Raw genomic sequence first — 20,261 nt, 5'->3', positions numbered from 1 at the left:
AGGATAGATGTTTACGATGGAAAAAAAGGTATAAAAACTATACTCTGCAACGGCATCAGCATCAACATTAGAAAACTTATTCTGCATTAGAAAAAGAAGCTAATCGAAAATGTTTATGTGTAATAAACCTTATAAATGATTTCATAGACACAATGTTACTCCTATTAAACTCACTACAGTGACCTGCTGCACCCACGTCAATGTGCACACCAATGACACCTCCAACCCCCTCACACCCTACCTGCCATGGGTCATTAATGTCCACACCAACGACATCAACGACACCTCCAACCCCCTCACACCCTATCTGCCATGGGTCATTAATGTTCACGCCAACGACACCTCCAACCCCCTCACACCCTATCTGCCATGGGTCATTAATGTTCACACCAACGACACCTCCAACCCCCTCACACCCTATCTGCCATGGGTCATTAATGTTCACGCCAACGACACCTCCAACCCCCCACCCCACCACCACCACTGCCATGGGTCATTCATGTCCACACCAATGACCACAGCCTGACACTGGCCTGGACTGATTACATTTCTCAGGTTAACTTTGTTGCATATTATGTTGCTACCAATATTCCAGTCATATCATGGCTTCATGTATTTGATTCTGGACCAGGCAAACCATGATCTGAAACCAGGAGCAATGATCCACTCCATCGGGCCACTTCGTAGTTACTGAGCCAGTCCACCCAATGCAATACTCACAGTTGACTCATACATGTTTTGTTTGCAATACTCATAGTTGACTCATACATGTTTTGTTTGCAATACTCATAGTTGACTCACACATGTTTTGTTTGCAATACTCATAGTTGACTCATACATGTTTTGTTTGCAATACTCATAGTTGACTCACACATGTTTTGTTTGCAATACTCATAGTTGACTCATACATGTTTTGTTTGCAATACTCATAGTTGACTCACACATGTTTTGTTTGCAATACTCATAGTTGACTCACACATGTTTTGTTTGCAATACTCATAGTTGACTCACACATGTTTTGTTTGCAATACTCATAGTTGACTCATACATGTTTTGTTTGCAATACTCATAGTTGACTCACACATGTTTTGTTTGCAGTACTCATAGTTGACTCACACATGTTTTGTTTGCAGTACTCATAGTTGACTCACACATGTTTTGTTTGCAATACTCATAGTTGACTCACACATGTTTTGTTTGCAGTACTCATAGTTGACTCACACATGTTTTGTTTGCAGTACTCATAGTTGACTCACACATGTTTTGTTTGCAATACTCATAGTTGACATATGACCACGGTCTGTAAATTATTAAGTAGGGACCAGACAAGCCAGTGATTCACATCATTAGCATCTATCTACACAATAGGGATACAACTGACATGCATCAAGAAGTCAGCAAGCCTTACCATCAGATCTCGTTAGTCACCTCTTACAACAAGCATGCATCTGCTGACGATCAATTCAAACCCGGATCTTCACAGGGTTCTTCCATATCTGTAGCTCAGTATCTACAAGCATAACCTACACTGAAGTCATAGCTCCATGCAGAATTTCACATGCAAAAAGTCCCTTTGTTTCTTTTCAGTTGTATTGGGTATTTATATATCAAGGAATCAATACATTCCCATCTACTCTCTCATAAAAAAGACAAAAACAAAATATTTATATTTGGATTTACAGAAGTCTTAATTTAAAACCAAGCAGCTATTCCCGTGCCCCGTTCTGTCAGTCTTCCCTCCAGGCATGCAGAGAGCTTGTCAGAGATATGCTTGAAGTGGGGAAACACAAGCAGAAAACATCCACTCTGTTATTCCCTCGTTCCTGTTTGGACTGTACACACACATAAACACTGAAAGGTCACAGCAGCAGACCATGGAGCTCTCCCTCTGTACCAGGGAGGAACAGGAGGTTTCCTCATTCAGACCCAACAGTGACATTGGCATCACAGACTCGGCTGGCTTTTCCCTTTCTTCCTCGTAGGTCATTATAAAATTTTATCATTTAACTAAAGCATTTATCCATGACATAAGCTTATGACATAAAAACATGTATGTCATACCCCAATGACATAAGTATGCAAATAAGATATGCAAATTAGATAACCGAAAGAGCGAGCGGTTTGATTTGAAACTATATATTATAAGTGAAGTTACACCAGAGATATAATCAGATTACACAGAATCGTTGTAGTTACCGTTATTAAAGTTTCAATTATTCTGCAAAAGTCTGTTCAAGTATTTTGTTTAAAATAATCTGAGGAACTTTTTTTCTCAGCGAATTGTTTATTTTGGTTTACATGGCTATGGAAAACATGTATCACTACGCACGATCTATACGTAAGATTTCGACAAGTAGCTGATGTTAATGTTTAATGCAATTATTCCTTAATTTGGAAGCAAAAATGTGAAAATGATAAATAGAATTCATCACTCGTGTTTTTTAATATGGGAAATATCAACCTCATCCCGTTAATCGGTATTTGCCTCGCCAAAGGCTCGGCAAATACCGATTAACTAAGACTCGGTTGATATTTCCCATATTAAAAAACACTCGTGATGAATCCTCTATATAATGTGCCTGCCATTCCCAGTTTACAATACAAACGCCACCATCCTTGTCCTCTTGGAACTCCTACCGATACACCCCAGGAGCAACATGACTTCATGACCTCTCTGGTTACTGTGGACCTAGACTTGCGTAAGTCTCTAATCAACAATTAATAGTTAAAATCATAATTTCTAGATTATATAAATAATAAGAACAAGTGGTCCCTACTGTCCGCTTATCTAGACTTTCATATTATAAGGACATAATTACTATACCAGTGTTCCTGCTGGCTTTTGAAACTGCCAGTCCTTGTGGACAGGCAACTCTAAAAATTACCAGTCCCCCTTAATTTTTGCCAGTCTCAACTTTCAAGAAATAAAATGTATGAAAATGATTTAGTTTTAAGTCTTCCAACATCATGTTCAGTGCAACATGGTGCAAAGATGTCATCTCTGAAGCAACTTAGTTAGATCTATACATCATTCACACAAACTTCAGTTTTCTCAATTTTCTCTTCTTTTTTTTTAATATTTCGAGACGAAGTCGCTATAAATGGATTTTTAATCTGGAAATAGACAAGGGGAAACCCTGATGATAACAGACAAGCTGACTTTGTTCAATAATGTACTTATATGAATATCACCGATGTTTTGTTCAAGAACACCTATCTATAAGTACTTGATTTACTGGTCCACAGGGACTGGCAGTCACATGAATTACAGGCCCAAGCCTAATTTTACTGGTAAAAAACTGGTAATTACCGGTAAACGGGAACACTGTATACACCCATGGACTTATCATTCAGTACAGCCTTGGAGCAAGGCTACCTAGGACCCTCCCCAGAGTGAGTCACACTGTCAACTTGATCTTTTATTTGTTCATTTGTTATATATTGCTGCACTCGTCAATATTCCAGGAATATGATGGCAGCCTGTAAATGATGAAAATCTGGTCCAAACAATCCAGTGATTGAAACTGTGAGCAACAATCCTCACTTTTGGGAAATGACACACAATCAACCAAGTCACCAATCCATTCTGTTGCCTCATGACCAGCATAGGTTGCTGGGGAACATGTCTGATCCGGACTCCCAATAGGGGTATTGTTTAATGCCCATTCTCTGATTATATGTGTCACCCTGCGTCCTCATACCCACAATCAACACCCTTTCAAACATCCATACCATCTGCCTCTAACCCCCAGTACTTCCCCTTCCAATCTTCCAAAGAAGCATCCATCCCAAACCATCCCTCAACCCAAAACCAGCTTCATATTCATGCCACTCAACCATCCCCGCCGACCATCCTTTGATTGAGGTACTGAGGCAGTTTCCACATCAGAACATCAATAGCTGAGCCTCTCAAACCCTCCCTTCTCACCCACTTGTTCTGGTATCATACCTAGCTGTTCTCATCCTCTCCCTCCTAGTCTGTCTTACAGACCCTGATACATTTATATCAACTACAGCCCATGCAAGTCTATAATGTTTGGCAAGTCTAGATTACTGCAGTATCTGAAAATGAAGAGAATCACTGGGCTCCCTTTTTATTAGATTTTTATTAAGATAACTGAACAACTGTTTTTTTCTGTACGATATGTTCATTTCAGAGACTATATGTAAGTCTATCTCCCTCCCTTCTCACCCATTTGTTCTGGTATCATACCTAGCTGTTCTCATCCTCTCCCTCCCTTCTCACCCATTTGTTCTGGTATAATACCTAGCTGTTCTCATCCTCTCCCTCCCTTCTCACCCACTTGTTCTGGTATAATACCTAGCTGTTCTCATCCTCTCCCTCCCTTCTCACCCACTTGTTCTGGTATCATACCTAGCTGTTCTCATCCTCTCCCTCCCTTCTCACCCACTTGTTCTGGTATCATACCTAGCTGTTCTCATCCTCTCCCTCCCTTCTCACCCACTTGTTCTGGTATCATACCTAGCTGTTCTCATCCTCTCCCTCCCTTCTCACCCACTTGTTCTGGTATCATACCTAGCTGTTCTCATCCTCTCCCTCCCTTCTCACCCACTTGTTCTGGTATCATACCTAGCTGTTCTCATCCTCTCCCTCCCTTCTCACCCACTTGTTCTGGTATCATACCTAGCTGTTCTCATCCTCTCCCTCCCAACATTTCCTCCTTCATAAGTATTCTTGTATTCTCTGTCCAAACCAGGGTGGTAGGGTAGCCTAGTGGTTAAAGCAATTCCCCATATTGGTACAATGCGTGAAGCCCATTATTGGTGCCCCCTGCCTTGATATAGCTTGAATATATCTAAAAGCATATAAAACCAACCTCACTCTGTCAAGACCACTACCTCTTACGCCGGTACCTCTCCTGTTTCACACCCTGCCTACACCCTGCATCATACCATGTCAAACCCTCTCCTCCTCCCCCCTCTCCTCACTCAATCTGGGAGCATGGGTGGCCCAGTCGTCTAAGGCGCCGCGATTCGCTGTGCAGAGTTGCGTCCCTTGGGCACGCCAGAAACCTATGATTGTGGATTCAAATCCACGTTCGCCCCGATTATGTTTCTAGGTTTGTCAGCACCATACCCGTGCTCGTGGATTTCACTGAAGTGGTAAACGTCTGAGGCCTGCATCACTTCGGGCTTTCCTCCCACATTAAGCTGACACGCCGCGATACAACTGGAATACTGTTAAAAGCGGCATTAAACCCAACTCACTCACTCACACACTCACTCAATCTCCTCTTCCTCAACCCCCTCCCCTTCAATCCCAAGCATCATATGTGTTCTCATCACTCCTCACTCTCCAACCCAATCTCTTCCTCACGCACACAAACTCTATCCTCTTCTTCCCCCCTTCCTCATGCACACAAACTCCATCTCTTCCTCCCTCCCCAGCCCCCTCCTTCTGCATCATGAGGTCTCACCTTCTCCTCTAGATCCCTGAGCCCCTTCTAACCCAAACCCAGCAACAATGGGTTTTGTTTGATTGTTTGTTTAATGTTTAATGCCGCACTGAGCAATAGTCCAGCTATATGACGGCAACCCGTGAAGATTCCGGGGTAGAATAGGTCTTCAGCAGCCCATACTTGCCGTAAAAGGCGACTAACGGGATCAGGTTGTCAGGTGGTCAGACTTGGTTGATACATGTCATCGATCCCAGTTGCGTGGATCGATGCTCATGTCAATCACTGGATTGTCTGGTCCAGACTCGGTTATTTTACAGACCGCTGTCATATAGCTGGAATATTGCTGAGTGCGGCGTTAAACAACAAACAAACAAACAAACAAACTATATGACGGCGGTCTGTAAATAATCAAATCTGAACCAGACAATCCAGTGTTGACTTCATGAGCATCGATCCCATAATTTGAATACAAAGACACACGTTAACCAAGTCAGCCAGCCTGACCACCAGATCCAATTAGTAAGCTCTTACGGCGAGAATAGTCACCTTTTATGGCAAGAATGGTTGCTGAAGACCTATTCTAAACTGGATCTTCACAGTTCTGTAACAGAGGGTACACAACCTGACAATACTGTAACATAGAAGACCTACATGCAGCATCCTTCTCCCCATGCTACCTCATGGTGTCAACCCACATGTGCTTCATATTTACACACTTAAAACAGAAATCACATTATCGGTATCCAACTCATCTGTTTCCTTGTCAAGACTAATCCCAAGTCTCGCTGCTATCCTTCCACACATTACTGCCTATTGAGTCCAATCTCCCATCTTTATTGGGTGTAATGTTATAATCTGGGATTGTGTGTTATGTTATCTTTGTTCTGTACAACACATAGGCAAGATGTAATTATAATTTCTTCAGAGGCAGTATTGATTTCACCTTCAAAACATACTGAGCTGATTGCTCTGCAGCGCCAATAGCTCATGTTCACGTCCCTCCCACACAGTCTACAGAAGGGTGGCTATGCTGTACACTCTTATTCATTATTCTGTTTGGTTGGTTGGTTGGTTTTTTTGTTTAACGCCGCGTTCAGCAATATTCCAGCTATATGATGGCGGTCTGTCAATAATTGAGAGTGGACCAGACAATCCAGTGATTAATATCATGAGCATCGATCCACGCAATTGGGATCGATGACATGCATTAACCAAGTCAGCGAGCACGACCACCCGATCCCGTTAGTCGCAAAACACTGTGGAAATGCAATGCTCATTGCAAATGTTTTCTATGGCATATTTGTCTTGTGATCCAGGTAACAATATTGAGTCTTGTGACCCTGGACACAATAACAAAATGACTACACTGAAATGTAAACATTTTTAAATTAATTTCATCATCATATTTTGCCGTAACAATAATTCATAAAATATTTCATTGAACAAAAAAATATTTTTAAAGAAACTCAGTCTTCACTACAAAAACATATGCCCTCAGTATACATAAACATTTCTAGGTAAGCCTGTGTCTACACCTTGTCCCAGATCTACATCTTGTGGAACCCATGACCCATGTTCAGGACGCTTGTGTTTGGACAAGTTTGTCTGTCTCAGATGTCTATCTCACGGAACCCATAACCTATATGGGACTGTTGTGTCTGGACAAGTCTGTCTGTCACAGATGTCTATCCCACGGAACTCATAACCTATACTGGACTGTTGTGTCTGGACAAGTCTGTCTGTCACAGATGTCTATCTCACGGAACTCATAACCTATACTGGACTGTTGTGTCTGGACAAGTCTGTCTGTCACAGATGTCTATCTCACGGAACCCATAACCTATGGTGGACTGTTGTGTCTGGACAAGTCTGTCTGTCACAGATGTCTATCTCACGGAACTCATAACCTATACTGGACTGTTGTGTCTGAACAAGTCTGTCTGTCACAGATGTCTATCTCACGGAACACATAACCTATACTGGACTGTTGTGTCTGGACAAGTCTGTCTGTCACAGATGTCTATCTCACGGAACTCATAACCTATACTGGACTGTTGTGTCTGGACAAGTCTGTCTGTCACAGATGTCTATCTCACGGAACCCATAACCTATACTGGACTGTTGTGTCTGAACAAGTCTGTCTGTCACAGATGTCTATCTCACGGAACTCATAACCTATACTGGACTGTTGTGTCTGGACAAGTCTGTCTGTCTGTCACAGATGTCTATCTCACGGAACCCATAACCTATACTGGACTGTTGTGTCTGGACAAGTCTGTCTGTCACAGATGTCTATCTCACGGAACACATAACCTATACTGGACTGTTGTGTCTGGACAAGTCTGTCTGTCTGTCACAGATGTCTATCTCAAGGAACCCATAACCTATACTGGACTGTTGTGTCTGGACAAGTCTGTCTGTCACAGATGTCTATCTCATGGAACCCATAACCTATACTGGACTGTTGTGTCTGGACAAGTCTGTCTGTCACAGATGTCTATCTCAAGGAACCCATAACCTATACTGGACTGTTGTGTCTGGACAAGTCTGTCTGTCACAGATGTCTATCTCACGGAGCCCATAACCTATACTGGACTGTTGTGTCTGGACAAGTCTGTCTGTCACAGATGTCTATCTCAAGGAACCCATAACCTATACTGGACTGTTGTGTCTGGACAAGTCTGTCTGTCACAGATGTCTATCTCACGGAGCCCATAACCTATACTGGACTGTTGTGTCTGGACAAGTCTGTCTGTCACAGATGTCTATCTCAAGGAACCCATAACCTATACTGGACTGTTGTGTCTGGACAAGTCTGTCTGTCACAGATGTCTATCTCACGGAACCCATAACCTATACTGGACTGTTGTGTCTGGACAAGTCTGTCTGTCTGTCACAGATGTCTATCTCAAGGAACCCATAACCTATACTGGACTGTTGTGTCTGGACAAGTCTGTCACAGATGTCTATCTCAAGGAACCCATAACCTATACTGGACTGTTGTGTCTCGACAAGTCTGTCTGTCACAGATGGCCATCTCATGGAACTCATAACCTATACTGGACTGTTGTGTCTGGACAAGTCTGTCTGTCACAGATGTCTATCTCAAGGAACCCATAACCTATACTGGACTGTTGTGTCTGGACAAGTCTGTCTGTCTGTCACAGATGTCTATCTCAAGGAACCCATAACCTATACTGGACTGTTGTGTCTGGACAAGTCTGTCTGTCACAGATGGTCATCTCACGGAACCCATAACCTATACTGGACTGTTGTGTCTGGACAAGTCTGTCTGTCTGTCACAGATGTCTATCTCAAGGAACCCATAACCTATACTGGACTGTTGTGTCTGGACAAGTCTGTCTGTCTGTCACAGATGTCTATCTCAAGGAACCCATAACCTATACTGGACTGTTGTGTCTGGACAAGTCTGTCTGTCACAGATGGCCATCTCACGGAACCCATAACCTATACTGGACTGTTGTGTCTGGACAAGTCTGTCTGTCACAGATGGCCATCTCACGGAACCCATAACCTATACTGGACTGTTGTGTCTGGACAAGTCTGTCTGTCACAGATGGCCATCTCACGGAACCCATAACCTATACTGGACTGTTTGGCTTGGAGAAGTATGTCTCTTGCCCATGTCTGTCCCATATCTCAATCTTGCAGACCGTATAACCCAGACCAGACTGTTTTGTCTTGAGAAACCTGTCTCTGACCTCTCTGTCCCATATCCATAACCTATACTGGACTGTTTGGCTTGGAGAAGTATGTCTCTTGCCCATGTCTGTCCCATATCTCAATCTTGCAGACCGTATAACCCAGACCAGACTGTTTTGTCTTGAGAAACCTGTCTCTGACCTCTCTGTCCCATAACCCTATCTCAGTCACTGTAAAGTAAAAAAATATCGAGTCCACTTTTCTAAACTAAGATTAAGTAACCATAAATTAAATATTGAACTTGGAAGACACACAAAGCCACCAACCCCACTACATCAGAGGCTATGCTCTACATGTTCAATCATTGATAACGAAAAACATTACTTACTTCACTGCATTAAACACACTCGAGAAAGAAATATACTCTTTGAAAAACTATCCAGACAAAATGTAAATGTAAATGTTCACAGTCATGAAGACAAATTATTTCAATACATCCTATCAAATAATGAAGCAGTCAATATCAACTGCATTTGTTTCCACATCTATAATTTCAAACAATAAATACCCTTTCATAATCAACCGTTGACATTTTATGTATAAAAATATATAATATTGATTATTTTGTTTCTGTATGTGTCTACAGGAATGTAAATTATGTATGTCTGTATATATGTATATATAAATCATAATGTCTTGTCTTTTAAAATTGCATCTGTCCCGTAATGGAACGTTTCTGCAATAAAATATTATCTTATCTTATCTTATCTTATCTCAATGTTACAGACCCTATAACCCAGACCAGACTGTTATATCTGGAGAAGCCTGTCTCTGACCTATGGGGTCACAGATCTCAATGTTAAAGACCCTATAACCCAGACCAGACTGTTGTGTCTTGAGAAACCTGTCTCTGACCTCTCTGTCCCATATCTCAATCTTACAGACCCTGTAACCCAGAACAGACTGTTATATCTGGAGAAGCCTGTCTCTAACCTATGGGGTCACAGATCTCATCTTAGAGACCCTATAACCCAGGCCAGGCGGTGGTGTCTGTAGAAGTCTCTACACAGTGTCTGACATGAACCATTCAGTAGCTCAGAAGGACAGAAAAGTGGGGATGGAAACATTTTAGGAAGTTTGAAAACAGAGGCACCCCACACTTCTAACATTAATCTGTAACAACCCACACAAAATGAGAGAGGTCATTTAGCAACAAGGAAAAGGGTTCGGGGTCAGCAGAGGTCAAGTACAGGGGCTGATGTTCAGTATCTCTTGAAGCTCTTCACACTGACACATAACACTGTCTGCTAGGATTAGGTTTCCATGTCAACATACCAGACTGACATGGCCTTGTCTCCCAGACCAGCAACCACTCAAACTATGTCTCCTAGTACATGCATGCACTTAGACTATTACATGGTATGAGAATTCGTGAAATATTGACACTGAGCATAGGCTAGCAACCATACACCTGACAGGTCATATATTACACCAAACATTCACATCGCTATATAAGTGCAATAATCTTGGAAGCTACGTTAAACCCAATTTCACCTCACCTCACATCAAACATTCATAGACGTCACATCCTCTGTTCAAGGTTTGTTTGTTTGCATGTTTGTTGTTTAACGCCACACACAGCAATATTCCAGCTTATGACAGCGGTCTGTAAATAAATGAGTCTGGACCAGACAATCCAGTGATTGACATCATGAGCATGGATCCACTCATTTGGGATACGATGACATGCATCGACCAAGTCAGTGAGCCTGACCACCCGATCCCGTTAGTTGCCTTTTACGACATGCATAGTCGCCTTTTACGACAAGCATGGGTTGCTGAAGACCTATTCTACCCCAGATCTTCATGGTATCTCTGTTCACGGACAAGTAATGTAACATATCAACTGATATCAGATCTGCAACTCTACAAGATCATTACTTGATGTATATCATCTGTGTCCGTGTTTGCAGGACTTTCCTAGTGAGGGAGCAGCCATTACATTTTCAGGGGGATTTTATTCCTACAATATCAATCAAGCACCTGTTTTACCGAAAAGAAATTACAAATGCCTCGAATTGTAGACAAAAAAATAATGTGCCCGTTACTTGTAGACTATATTAAAGTATCAAAAGAATATATATTTAAAAATATATACAACTGAGCACCTCTTTAGGTTGAAAAAAATAATTGAGCCCCTATATTACCAGTATTTATAATTATCCTATAATTTATTAATTGAGAAAAGATGCTGATGTCAAACCAAAACCTTCCCCCCCCCCTCTGAAAATCAAATGGTTGTGCCCTGATGTGTTACATCAGACCTGTGTCTTAAAATATCTAATGGTGATACAGTTAAGCATTAAGCCTACAAAGCACATTTTGATGCTTTGTTTCAGACAATGTCTTCTCATTGTTTCTTAAATGTCATGAAAACAGGAGAAGAATTCTTCAACTTCAACATTTAAGTTATGAGGGGGCAAGACGTAATCTGCCAGCTTTTCTCATTTAATTGTATCTGAATTCTCTTTGATAAGAGATTTACTTTCCTACAGAAAATGACATTAAGTTGATTAATTTCCCAGCATTGTGAATATGTCAAGCACTGACCAAAACAACAATGAAGATGATTATCAATCACTAATGTAACACACAGTGTTTGACAGCATGAAGACGGACAGGGAAGTCTGCTTGTTGATGCTCTGTGACACATATGTTATTGCAGTGATGGAAATATGTTCACTGGAATACATAAGAAGATGCAGACATGATGAGATAAATCCAGCTGTCCACAGCTCGGAGGAAAGGATTCATGTAACATGACTAGATTTGAGGATAGATAAGAAAACCCAGATAAATTCCCAGCTCAATTCGGACAAAGGGTTACTTGATTACAGGAATACACAGCTGTACAAAACATCTTAAAAAATATAAATAGCTGTACAAGAAAAACATATACCGTATTCGACGTAATAAGCGCCCTGCTCTAATAAGCGCCCACGGCGATAATTGCTCATATATTGGCTAGTGAACAATTCCAATTAGCACCCCTTCCGATTGATCAATGTACACAAGACTTATTTATTCGCTTAAAATACGCACTCGTGTGTTATATGCACCCTTAATTTTGGGCAATTAATTTCTGAAAAAATATATCTGTCGTGTATAAACATTTCAGGCTGTCAATATCAACCACGAAATGTATCTTTCAACTCTGTTTTTTCCACCAAAATAATATTCTAATAAGAGCCCCCTATTTCTAATTTTGAGAGCGCCCTGGGCGCTTATTACGTCGAATACGGTCTATATATATTCCTGTGCTGAAACCTGACTAGATTTGGGGCCAAATCCACCTAGATGTAGTCCCAGCTTAATTCAGACAAAGGGTTCATGTATTCACAGGAATATGTCGTCGTACCAAAAAAATAATATATATATATATATTCCTGTGATGCAACATAACTAGGTGTTGGGATAAATCCAAATACCACTAGTCCCGTAACAAGACGAGATTTTTAAATAAAACAGTTTCTCCTGCCAGATGTTCACCTGTCTTGGGACGTCTCCATGTGTAACCCTGATAAAACTGATGTCCCAATTAGGTGTGTGCATCAATGAATGAGGGAAGGTTAGCATCTAGTGACACACTTTCAAGTCACAAAAAAAGTTATGTTTTTACAAAATATTTCTTTATCAGTATAGCAAAACAAATATAGTCCATAGATAAAGATTATCCTTCCGAGTGCATCGCTGATCCTGCACCCAAATGATGATAGGCCATGTTCAGCACCACCACCATACAGCTGTCTGAACACTCCGATATAACACCGCCCGACCATCGGCGCCAAACCATCGGCGCCAAACCTGGGTTTATTACCTGGCTCATAAAACTCACTTAGCTGAGACACTGCAGTTGAAGCAAAAATATTCCTAAAATCATAAGCGCCAAAATTGCAAATCGTTTGTTATATTTTCATTGCTGGACAAAAAGAACGGAAAACAATTGCAGCACTTTTCATTCTTTAAATGTCAGCAGTATTCATTTAGATTAGATTTTTTATCTTTTTTTAAAGCCAGATTCATGAGGGTTAGATATAGCCCATAGTCCACTAGCCCAAGATGAGGGAAATCTGAGGGACTATTTGGTTTACCAAACAATGAGTATTGTTACATACACAAGTCTGTAATGAGTTCCAGGCTACTGTGGCCTCGTGGTGTCTGTCCTGCTGTACATTTCAGGCAGCAAGTACTCAGAAACCTCACAGTCAGAGCCTAGAACTTTGGTTACAAATATACTACGCAGTCGGCTAAAACTAATTACAATAATTTTTTTTAATTTGGAAGGTGGATCAGTTATCACAGAATTTACAATGGTTGTCCTCAACAGAACACCTTCAGAAAAAGGTTCCAGAACAATTGCAATGGTAAAAGCTTCACCTTGAATGTTCTGTGCAACTGTCCTTCCAGAGAACAAGATGATAGACCTGTTCACATTTAGACACAGTACAATTTGAATTGTAAGATAAACATTTCAGAACAAAAGCATGATTCTTCCTGAAATAGACACAACAATATTCTTGACCTGAATCTGCTCACCCCTTAAGTAGCATTTAAAGTTTTTTCAAAGTGAAGGAGAGAGCAAATAAACAAGACACGAACGATATCACTCAGAAGTTGAAGTTCAAGATGTTTTTTCAGGATAAGAAGCTAATCTTTTGTAAATCTGATGTAATGTTCAACAATTGTCTGTAACCATTGCAGATGCAGGGACCAGTGCTGAGTGCAAGGAGTAATGTGATTCACCTGAGACCTGCCTCAACAATGAGTAACTCCAGACTAGAGGTGCATAAGTTACTGTTCATAGAAACTTAATAACTCTGTTAACAGCATGGACACCAACAGGTCAAACGGTGAACCAAGGATGACACTCTTACCTGGCATATCACAGGTCATCCATCATTCAATCTCACTTAAAATCCCAGTTCGAAAGACACAGGTTCTGTAACAATGTCACTGTATCCTGAGACAGCAGCCTCTGGGCCAGCAGTGGAACCAATGGGTGTGTTCGGGAGATGTGAACAGAAGGCCAGGAACATGTTTCTACAAGACTGCTGGCTGGCAGTGTAAAGATAAGCTTGTGTTGTTTACCTGTTAAACTGAGCTAGACTGCCGAACTGGACTTAATACCTTCCCAATCTTGAAACTATTATGACTGACATATAGTTTCATCTACCAGTGTCAGAAGTAACTGTCTGGTTGTTAGTCAATGGCACTCATATTTCTGGTGTGTCTGTCACTATTCAAGTACCATCTAAGGGAATGGTCATTTGGGTGGGTCAGATCGATGTTTTGTACTACACTAATGTACCGAAAAGAATTACCCTCCCCTATTTTTGGATGATCCTCCCCATGTCCTTGTACATTGTACATATTCATCATGACCCTCCCCGAAATAACTAAATTTCAGCTGTGTCACCAACTCTCTGAAGCCTGGTGTCCAGCTGTCACCAACTCTCAGACACCTGGTGTCCAGATGTGTCACCAACTCTCCCAAACCTGGTGTCCAGCTGTCACCAACTCTCAGACACCTTGTGTCCAGATGTGTCACCAACTCTCCAAAACCTGGTGTCCAGCTGTCACCAACTCTCAGACACCTGGTGTCCAGATGTGTCACCACCTCTCCCAAATCTGGTGTCCGGCTGTCACCAACTCTCCGAAAACTTGTGTCCAGCTGTAACCAACTCTCAGACACCTGGTGTCCAGATGTGTCACCACATCCCCCAAACCTGGTGTCCAGCTGTCACCAACTCTCAGACACCTGGTGTCCAGATGTGTCACCAACTCTCCCAAACCTGGTGTCCAGCTGTCACCAACTCTCAGACACCTGGTGTCCAGATGTGTCACCAACTCTCCAAAACCTGGTGTCCAGCTGTCACCAACTCTCAGACACCTGGCGTCCAGATGTGTCACCACCTCTCCCAAATCTGGTGTCCGGCTGTCACCAACTCTCCGAAAACTTGTGTCCAGCTGTCACCAACTCTCAGACACCTGGTGTCCAGATGTGTCACCAACTCTCCCAAACCTGGTGTCCAGCTGTCACCAACTCTCAGACACCTGGTGTCCAGATGTGTCACCAACTCTCCCAAACCTTGTGTCACCAACTCTCAGGCACCTTCAGGTTTCACACTAAATACTGTGTATTTAACACAGCTTCAGTTTCATTAGCATGTCAGTATACTAGCAAGTATCATACTCCTGATCATGTAAAGAGGGACTCCCTCAGAACAAGCCAACATACCTAGATTCCCACTGAAGAGCTGTGTTCTCTGACTTACTTTAACATGGCTAACTACAGAAGTCCTAAAATATAGAAACTATACCTAGGCTACTATCTGCAGATGCATCAGCTGTTTGTTTGTTGTTTTATGCCACACTCAACCTATATTCAGCATAGTACAGCAGCCTTGAAATAATCATCTAGACCAGACAATCCAATGACTGATATTATGAACAACCATCCATGTCGTTGGGATAATGACATGCAATGAAACCAGTCACCAGATACATCCCTATTGCCAATCAACACTGGCACCAATTAACCATATTGCCAATCAAGCCTACTGCCAATCAACCCTAGTGCCAATCAACCCTATTGCAAATCAACCCTAATACCAATCAACCCTAGTACTAATCAACCATATTGCCAATCAATCCCATGTACCAATCAAACCTAGTGCCAATCAACCCTAGTGCCAATCAGCCCTAATACCAATCGACCCTATTGCCAATCGACCCTAGTACCAATCAACCCTATTGCCAATCAACCCTAGTACCAATCAACCCTATTGCCAATCAACCCTAGTACCAATCAACCCTATTGCCAATCGACCCTAGTACCACTCAACCCTATTGTCAATCAACCCTAGTACCAATCAACCCTATTGCCAATCAACCCTAGTTCCAATCAACCCTATTGCCAATCAACCCTAGTACTAATTAACCCTATTGCCAATCAACCCTAGTACCAATCAACCCTATTACCAATCAACCCTATTGCCAATCAACCCTAGTACCAATTAACCCTATTGCCAATCAACCCTAGTACCAATCAACCCTATTACCAATCAACCATATTGCCAATCAACCCCATTGCCAATCAACCCTAGTGTCAATCAACCCTAGTACCAATCATACCTAGTGCCAATCAACCCTATTGCCAATCAACCCTTTGGCCAGTCAACCCATGGCCAATCAACCCAAGTACCAATCAACCCTATTGCCAATCAACCTCATGTACCAATCAGCCCTATAGCCAATCAACCCTAGTACCAATCAACCCTTGTACCAATCAACCCTATTTCCAATCAACCCTAGTACCAATCAACCCTAGTACCAATCAACCCTATTTCCAATCAACCCTAGTACCAATCAACCCTATTTCCAATCAACCCTAGTACCAATCAACCCTAGTACCAATCAACCCTAGTGCCAATCAACCCTATTGCCAATCAACCCTAGTACCAATCAATCCTACTACCAATCAACCCTATTTCCAATCAACCCTATTTCCAATCAATCCTAGTACCAATCAGCCCTAGTACCAATCAACCCAAGTGCCAATCAACCCTATTGCCCATCAACCCTATGAGGTTGTCCAAGGCACACAAGTCCACACTTATAACTTGCTCCATTGTGTCATGTCAGTCTCACCCATGCTGTCTGTACCAGTAAACTGAAAGTGTGAACCAACCCTTCAGCAGTTGTCACATCAGTGATGGAAACATGCTGAGAAACTGAAACATCTCACTGAAACACAACCTGCATCTTGGCTGGCTGAGGTGACCCACTTAGAGGCAGCGTGGAATCTTATTAAGTCTTGGAGGGGGAGTGAGGGAAGGTGATATCAGTCTTGGAATCTGCTTACCAGGGCTGAGAAGCTATACACCTGTTGAAAGATGTTTTTATAATCACTGCAAACTGACTAAGCGAGAACTCTTCAGCAGCTTCCACTTTTAAATACTGGCTGCATGCGCCTCTGAAATATCGAAACAGTCAGCCATCAGCTTCCTCTGTTCAAGTCATGATTATTGTGTTTAAAATAGAACCGTTCTTTTGTACAAAGTTGGCAATACATTGTTGCTATCAGCCTCAATATGTGGTGCAGGGGATGAAATGTTTTCCCAATGAAGACACTGATAGATGATTCTGATGATATAGAGAGTTGATGTTTGTCTTAGGGTTTTTTTCCCACAAGTCAGTTTTAAATATTTGGTAGTAAATGCTTTTATCTTTCCTAGACACATTTGTTAAGCAAACCTCTGTCGACTTTTTGAATAAATCTATTTTTTTAATGATTATCTTAAATTTTAATTGGAAATTGTTAAATTATTCCAAAGATAGTGCAGTATACTGGGCTTGTTGTCCATCCTGTTAACTGTTTCAGCAAGTCTTAATGGCCTGTGAAGATCCCAGGTAGAATAGGTCTTCAGCAACCCATGCTTGTTATAAAAGGTGGTGATGCTTGTTGTAAGAGGCCACAAACAGGAACGGGTGGTCAGACTCGCTGACTTGGTTGATGTACATTGTATGTCATTGTATCGCAATTGCATAGATCAAAGCTCATGATGTAAATCCCTGGATTGTCTGATCCTGACATGATTATTTACAGACTGCCATCATATACCAGTTGCTGGAATATTTCTCAGAGCAGCATTAAACAACAAACAGAAAGTTTGGGTTTTCAGACCAGCAGCTAGACATTTTGATAACCAAGAACTGAGTTTCAGTTCCAAAATCTATTTAAAGCTTAAGTCTACAGGTAACGTAGTTCTTCATTCGAAAGACATATTGTTATCTTCTAATTGAATGAAATGAATCAGTCCAAATAAACATAAACGTAACAAGGTTGCAATATCTATATCAGGTCTTTCTACCAGTTTCATATGTTGAGGAGAAAAAGCAAGCAGAGGAGAAAATCACTGAGAACAAGAGACCCAAGAGGTGAGACATTTGTGGCCAAGGTAGACTAGCATCTAGTCTCTGAAATGAACATATCTTACAGCAAAAAACAGCTGTTTAATGATCTTTATAAAAATATAATAAAAAGGAGCCCAGAGACTCTCTTCATTTTCAGATGATACTGATGTAATCTAGATTTACCAAACATTATAGACTTGCATGGGCTGTATTGGATATATTAGTAATCAAAACTTGGCAAACATTATAGACTTGCATGGGCTGTATTGGATATATTAGTAATCAAAACTTACCAAACATTATAGACTTGCATGGGCTGTATTGGATATATCAGTAATCAAAACTTGCCAAACATTATAGACTTGCATGGGCTGTATTGGATATATCAGTAATCAAAACTTGCCAAACATTATAGACTTGCATGGGCTGTATTGGATATATCAGTAATCAAAACTTGCCAAACATTATAGACTTGCATGGGCTGTATTGGATATATCAGTAATCAAAACTTGCCAAACATTATAGACTTGCATGGGCTGTATTGGATATATTTGTATCAGGGTCTGTAAGACAGACTATGGCCAAGGTTACATCAGTGTGTTTTTGTCAAGTTATGTGACCAAACCATTTAATACCAGTCCACTTCAGGTCCCTGTGAAAGTGAATGAATGGGAGTTGTTGTTATTGAAAGGTTTACCATACAAACAGGTACTTTTTAAAAAAGTCTAACATTATTCATTTCAAATGAATTCTCTGTATCTAATGTTCAGTGAGTATACCTTCTGAGCATCCTGCATAATAAGAATCAAGATTTTTTATTGTACAGAACACCCTTGTATGTAAACAAGAAATAATCCATAGGGTCTGAACTCAATATCTACACAGACACAGGGTTTTACCACATGCAAAATATTCCAACTTGTACTCATTCGAATTGAGAATGGATGCAAACAATTGTGATGGGCATTAAGATCCTAAGCATGACATCAGTAAAATTGTTTGAAATTACGTTAAGCATGTCACATCCTGCCTGCCTGGTGCCTTGGACACCCAACATGTATTACTGAGAATCCCCATGCCTTGGAACAGATCCTCCCAGGTAAATTCCTGCTCAATATATCTTGTACACTGTACATAAAGGCTTTGGTATTGGGACTCGTGTCACTCATTCTCTATACCAAAGAAAGTGTAGTTTAATCTTTCATTACATTACACAATAATTTTCTGTTTAAAAAAATAATATAATGCTGATTTTATGTCTATAGACACTTGCCTATTTTCATCACCAAGACATGTTTTGAGACATTCCACCTTTTTTATTTATTAAGCCTGGTAATTTGAACTTCACAAGTCAATTACCTTTAGGTCTAGTTTTTACATACTGTATTGTAGCAGTTAAGCAGCAACATTAAGAAATTATGACATAACTTTCAGGAACTTCATGTAGACTTCCCTTTGATCAAAAGACTGAATAAAAAATATAAACACATATACAATTGAAATCTGTCAGATAAAGGAATCGTTGTTGAAGCATCAATCGATGTTTCTATGTTTATAGTTTTACTGAACATAAATCAGTTGTCCTGTTTCATTTCAAAAGTGTACTCTCAGAAGGATATCATTATGCAAGATGTGTTTCAGCTGTTTCAGTTTGAACGTGATCATTGTCGTTTAAATATAAGGACGCCTGTCCCAGAACCCATGACTATGAACCGCAAGAATATTTTATGTACGCTTCAGCTGCTTCACAAAATCTCTTTATGCGTCTAACCATCATGTAAACTTTGATATCGTGTTCGTTATGTTTAAAAGACGAACAGGAAATATTTCAGTGTTCATAAATGTAAACAAACTTGTTCAACATTTAATAAACATTAACAAACTGGGCATGCATCCATAGTTCCAGAAAACCTAAGCCCTCCAGACGGAGGCATCAACAACGACCGCTGCAAACAAAGCCCTGTGTCTCGATCTACAGGCAGCCTGCACGGGGTGCTGTGTGGAGGGTTGGGCCGCACAGCGCGACTCTGCTCTGACAGCTTACATCACATATGTATTAATGCAAATATTGCCATACCTTGTCAGGAGAAGGTCGGTATATGGCCGTGTTTGGTTCATAAAGCAAAGCTTGACCTCAAGCCAATTACTTCAACTTCTGTTGCATGACTTCGTTAACCCAAGCCTTTTAACATACAAAGGGAG

The 20,261-nt window shown here is 41.0% G+C and overlaps 1 protein-coding gene across 2 annotated transcripts in view; it reads right to left on the bottom strand.

Annotated features, from left to right (window-relative positions):
• The window catches only part of LOC124115086 (microtubule-associated protein tau-like), a 148,824-nt gene extending 128,563 nt beyond the window's left edge, over positions 1 to 20,261 (bottom strand). Inside the window, exon 1 of one of the 2 annotated variants that reach the window (XM_046475920.2) lies at positions 20,137 to 20,261. The gene's annotated coding sequence lies outside the window, so the exon portion shown is untranslated. Of the gene's footprint in view, positions 1 to 14,017; positions 14,172 to 20,136 lie in introns of those variants that run through there. The other variant, XM_046475918.2, reaches the window with a different exon arrangement.

The sequence above is a fragment of the Haliotis rufescens genome, unplaced genomic scaffold (genome assembly GCF_023055435.1).
Source record: "Haliotis rufescens isolate VD_foot unplaced genomic scaffold, xgHalRufe1.0.p SCAF_4, whole genome shotgun sequence".
Classification (NCBI taxonomy): domain Eukaryota; kingdom Metazoa; phylum Mollusca; class Gastropoda; order Lepetellida; family Haliotidae; genus Haliotis; species Haliotis rufescens.
This window is presented reverse-complemented; position numbering and strand designations above follow the sequence as displayed.